This window comes from Elaeis guineensis, chromosome 11 (genome assembly GCF_000442705.2).
Source record: "Elaeis guineensis isolate ETL-2024a chromosome 11, EG11, whole genome shotgun sequence".
Lineage (NCBI taxonomy): Eukaryota > Viridiplantae > Streptophyta > Magnoliopsida > Arecales > Arecaceae > Elaeis > Elaeis guineensis.
In genome coordinates, this window is record NC_026003.2 from 102,812,848 (window position 1) to 102,819,215 (window position 6,368).

Here is a 6,368-nt window from a genome sequence, read left to right on the forward strand (position 1 = left end):
TACCATCTCATCCGGGAGATCGTGGATCGAGGTGACGTCGACCTTCAGAAGATCGACGGAAAGAAGAACCTGGCCGACCCATTCACTAAAGCCATTGCAGTGAAGGAGTTCAACGACTACAAGTCGAAGATGGGTATTAGATACTACACCGATAGGCTTTAGGCCAAATGGGAGATTGTTGGGAATAGTGTCCCAAAGCCAATCGTCAGCCTGTTGACGGTTGTGCTCCTTTTGTATTAGTACATGAATTATAAATAAATAAAAGTTATTTTGATATTTTTTTCATCACAAATGTTTCATCTTCTAATGAACTCCTGTGTTGTGGTGAAGTCCTTAGGACTATTTAGACTCGACAAAGGAGGATTTGTCGCTTAGTCCTTAAACATGTTCGCGACCAAATGATACGTTGTTACCTAGGACGACAATGTTTATCGAGCATAGGTCGTTGTGTGCCATATGGGTTGGTTGTCCTCATAACCAAAGAGTGTAGAGACACTCCTTTGGCATACAGGTGAGATGTAATGGTACATCTGCACTGAACGTGACCAACTCCGGAGCTATTTTTGCTGTCAAGATTTGCTTCGATGGGATATGGGTATAAATGTCCCTCCGACCTGAGATCGCCACGGTGACTTGCAAGCAACTCACTGCACTTAGGCACTGGACTACCTGAATTTCTAATTCAGTGACGGAAGGCTGCTGGGTGTAGTCAAGTACTTGACTTGTCGGTGCGTGTGTCAAGATGGGATTGACCACTCCAGTTTAGGAGCTGTGTACAGTCGTATTTAATTTAGCAAAATCTTGGCTAGGGTAGTCCTAGTGAGGAGTCACAGGACTAATTGAGTTGAGCACGATTGGATGATATCATCAGGGTTGACAGTTTAACCCTGAGTCATCCTAAACACAGGGGTCAAAAGGGATGAATTATACAGTAAGCATATTCACGTAGGTTCTGAATATTGCGATTGCGATTATTCGACCTATCCGATCGTCGGGTACTATTGCTAGATGGTCACTTCGATTAGTACAGAAATTGGTTCCTGTGCTACCGGCTTAGGTTCGAACCTGCGGGGTCACACACATTAGAGGTTCCTTTCTGATCTGATGGCTGATTATGAGTCTTATCTGTCTGAGACTCTATGATTGAGAATTAGATTCTCTGATCATGAGTTCCACACATTTTGGGTACCGGGGTCAAAATTTTGAATTTCAAATTTTGAATTTCAAATTTGAATTCTTTGATCAGGGTTTCATATCGATGGTCTCTGATGCCTGATTGCCTATCGGATTTGGACTCAATATTTATGTGAGATTTAATTAGTGATTTGATCACTAATTAACTCAATTTGATTGAGTAATTATTTTTGGATCAAGTCCAATTGAATTGGATTCAGTTTGGATTGACCCGATTAGGTTAAATGTTGACCTAATCGCTAAGGTGGTTTAGTCCCTGATTTGATCAGGGGTTAGGCTTAGTTAATTCCTGATTTAATTAGATTTTATTGAGCCTAATTAAGCCTAATTATGTTGGGTTTAATCTGGTCTAATTGTGCTTAACCTATTTTAAACTAGATTGGCTCAATTTGAATCAAACCACCTTGTTTTAAATTTCCTGCGACACCCAACTTCCTTGCACCCATTTGAATTCACGAGAAGAAACTTCTCATGAAATTTTTCTCATGCAAAATCTTCCCCACGCCCTCATTTGTGCGCCATATGGATGGATAAAATAATTAGTTAGCCATTCAAATTCAAAGCATGTTTGAATTTGAATGGATAACTTATCACTTGCCCCTTCATCCTTATCCATTTTGTGCGCCACATTACTTACACGAGAAAAAGTTTCTCGTGAAACATTTTCCACGCACAAAGAGCCACGCCCCTTCTCTTCTCATGCCCAAAAGGATAGGGATAAGTTGGTTTTCGTTTGAATTCAAATTTGATTTGAATTCAAATGTGTAACCACTTGTCTTTATCCTCTCACGCGGATAAGACACGTTCGACGTTGTTTTAAAAATGGCAGAAAGGTGGGGCGTGCGCAGAAAAATTAAGAGAAAGAAAGTGGGGCGTGAGGAAGGCTTGTGTGTGAGGTGAAGGTCCAAAACCTTCCGAGAGAAAAAGAAAGAAAAGAGAGAAAATTGGGCGCAGGTTTTTGGTATGTACCCTAGGGTTTCTACCTAGGGTTCGGGAAGTGAGATTGGTGTGCCACGAGTGTCGTGAGTCCACCAAATTTAGAGAGAGATCCATCAGCCTCTCAAGCAACTGTGCAGATGATCTGGAGTATCCGAGAAGTCGGCACACATCGATCGAAAGAGTTCGATCAACATCTGCCATCAAAAGGGTGAAATCACGAACTAGCATTCGTGAGAAGCTGATCAGACGGGAGCTTCGTGTGAAGATCCACAGAGGTCAGATATTTGTGTGGCTTGACGTGATGATCAGTGCCCCCCGACAGTGATCAGATTGCGGTGATCGACTACCCGTAAAAGGTGATGTGTTCTGAACACAGTACTGTAAAAGGTTTACTGATTCAAATTTGAATTTCAAATTTAAATGCATGCTGTTGTATCATATTTAGATCCTAGTGTAGGGTTAATTAGTATTAATTAATGAGATTAATTAATAATTCGCTGTAAAATAGTAATTTTGAAAAATTTTAAAATTACCATTTTGCCCCTGTACAAAATTTTCTAACACTGATGTGCACGATCGAACAGCTCTGGTGCGAGCCGATTACGATCGGACGGCCACGGATGGTTCTAGCTTGGTTGGACTCTGTATTCCTACTGAAATAGTATTTTTAAGATTTTGGAGCCTATATAGTTTCGATTGACGAATCGTTTGTTGCATTGGAGAACTGATAAGGTCCTGAAGGTGCAGAAAGGCTTCAAGAGTGATTTTAGAGAGTTTTTGTGAGATTTTGGAGCTTTTTGTTGAGAGACTCTTGTATAAAGGTTGAGTGGTGAGTTTTTTTGTATTAATTTTATTTTATTTTCTCATAGTGAAGCTTGCACGTCCCGTGAGGTAGGCTTAAGATTGATCCACGTATTTGTATTGTGTTTCTTATTTTGTTTCTTCTTTCTTCTTCCTGCTGTACTGTGTGGTACCAGATCTTACGCAACACAAGGGATATAAAGAAGATTAGGTGAGAGAAAAGATGGGATAGGGAGGGAGGGAGAGAGAGAGAGGAAGAGTGGGAGGGAGATAGAGGAAGGAGAAGAGAGAGAGGCCCGGTGTCGATCACTGGAGGGGAAGAGAGAGGGGCCTAACGGCCATCGGAGAAGAAAATCACTGGAGAAGGCCTTGAGAGGATGATATAGAAGATCGAGAGAGAGAAGAGATGGGATAGGAAGGGAGAGAGGAAGAGAGAGAGGGAGATCGAGGAAGGAGAAAAGAGAGTGGCCCGGCACCGACCGTCGAAGGGGAAGAGAGAGGGGCCTAATGGCCATCGAAGGAAGGAAACCACCAGAGGAGGCCTCGAGAGGGTGATGGGCTCATCCATGGGGGTTCCAATGGCAAAGAGAGAGGAAGAAGAAGCAAGGAAGAGGGAGAAAATGAGAAACCAGCTCCCAGCTGAAGATGGCCTCGCTAGCCCTTGAGAACAGTCGATGTAGAGAAAGAAGGAGAGAATGAGGGAAGAACGGGGGGAGAGAGAGAGAAGGGGGAGAGAAAAAGAGAGGGAGAGTGGGAGAAGGAGAAGAGAGGGATCCGTGCCAGTCAGCCATCGGAGGAAGGGATCCACCAGAGGGACCTCTGTGCTCGGAGATTTATGGGAAGAAAAAATTTTCTTCTCTGAGCTTATCTCTCAGAGAAGATTAATATCAATATTAATATCAGTATTGTCCAAAACTACAATGCTCAATAATAGATTCTAAAAAGCATGGCCAATTTTATTTTTATTTTTATTTTCATTTTTTTTGCCCTTCCATCGAGTGCTCCAAAATAAAAATGAGAATGAGATTCTCTCTAACCAAATAATTAGAAGGAGAGTTACTCATTCCCATTTCCATTTTAGAACCTAACTTCTCCCAGCCAAATATGCATTAGATAATTTGCATTAGGAGTCTCTCTCAATTTCTCTCTCTCTCTCTAGTGATGCAATCCTTATTTGGTTTAAGTTTGGGATCTCTTCTTAGTGTGTTTTTTTGTTTTTCTTTTTTTTTTTTTGGAGAAATCTCTTCCTAGTTCATGCATTAAGAATAGTTATGCCAACTAGCATACCCAATTTTTCTAGGCAATTTATGGAGCATTATTGTGTCAAACTTAATGTGCTATCATATCATCCACATCCTTATATGATCACATCATAATTTGACTTGAAACGATTCCTTCTTTATCTGCACCATGTATAAAAAAGACAGCTCTGAAATAAAATTATTTCCTGTAAATTCATGTCACTGTTTATATTGAAAATAACCTCTCACATTTTCTATAATACATAAATTAACCACCCACCTTATGTTATCCACTTTTCCACATTATCTGCCCCCTCCCCGCTTTCCCATCCCACCATCCTCGTCCTCTCTCCCCCACCCTCTCGCTACCCCTTGTCTCCTTTCCTCCCCTACCCACACCACTAATTGTAATCTATTATAAACAACAGTAATCTCTTTTTTTAGAGAGGCAAATTTTTCACATACCCTCCCTCTAATTCAGAGGCAGATTGGTTTTGCTCCTTTTTCAAATGATTAAACTTCATGAAAAGTCAAGAGAGATCCTGCTATTGTCTTTAGAATGTACAAATATGATGTCTAATTTTATATTTATTTTTTCAAATATAAACATTTCCTGTTGCCAGTTTGTGTTATAACAGCAAGGCAAGAGGAGCAAAGTTGACAGACATTTACTCTACACCATCCATCAAACATGACCCGTTGAGTTTCTAGACAGGTCTAATTCAATCTATTTGACCATCAAATTGTTGATTTGTTTTGGGTTGGCTTTTTCTTGCTTGTTTTGTCTTGACATTAAAACTCATCATAAATTGTTTCATTTCAACATTGTTTGTTAAAGGCCTTCCATCTAAATAAACATTTAAAGGCTCAAAAGAAAAAAACATCATATAACTAGCTTTTCAATTATTGATAAATTATTATTATTATATTTTAAAACCGAGAGGTATTGTATCCCCACACTCTAACCTATATCCACCCCTTTCACCTTAGGCAAAGACCAGGTTCCAAGCAGATCAGGTCCGTGCCTGTGGAACCTGTGCATTCAATAATGAGGGTTGATGTGCTGCGGAATCAAACCTTGCAACTTGCCTTAAGTGGCATGGGTTGTATTATTTGAACTAATATTTAATGTTAACAAATATGGCTCACAAGTGATGGATCTGAGCCTAGGTAGCTAATAGGTCCCTTTCTTTGTGCACCGGGGCAGCATAGAAAATCTGACGTGGGTGCATTATTTGTCCGATTATTCATATAATTATCATTTTTCAATACATATTTAATACCTATAATTTTACTTTGCAATAACATTTAATACCAGCAGTTTACTTTTTTGTTTGAAATTTTGAATGACTAAATACCACTTTTTTTTGAAAAAAATTATAGCATCCTATGTACATTAGGATATCCTGTGATCAAATTATGACTTTTCATGCACAGAAAGTCATAATTTAACCATATGATATCATAAAATAGGAAAGATATTTTTATCCAACTATTTTTTATGCATATTTAATGCTTGCAATTCTATTTTTTCGCTTGAAATTTTGAATGACAAAAATGTCTCTCTTCTTTGAAAAAAATTATGATATCCAGTGGCATATTATGACATCCTGTATCAAATTATGACTTTCTGCATGTAGGATATCATAATATGGTCAAAATGTCATAATATAAGAGAGTATTTTATCTAATTTTCTAATATATATTTAATATCTATAATTTTATTTTTTATTTAAAAATTTTACTAATTAGGTGTCAACATTTTACAAATATTTATAGCCAGCCTAACGCGCGTCATTCTGGGTTAGCAATTAGGTGTCAACGTTTTACAAATAGCAATGATGTAGCATCACATAAGACATCACTTCTATAATTGCAATGCTAGCCATTTCGGTTGTGGCTAAATCCACGTGCAAATTGAACTCCCAAAGAGTAAGTCTAAATGACTAGCCAAAATTTAAGATGAACTTTTACAGTACTAATTAGATCCTTCTAACACTGTTTTGAAAAGTCAAACAAGGCAAAAGGAGTGCAGTAATGAGGGGAATTGCTACGGTACCTTTTTATATTATTTTATAAAAAAGAAATATCTTGACCGCCTGTCTGATGAGGGAGTTTGGAAAGTTTGTACTTAAAAGGTTAGTAGCTGGTTAGCTACAGGTTACCAAGCTGCTTTTTTTTATTTTTTAAAGT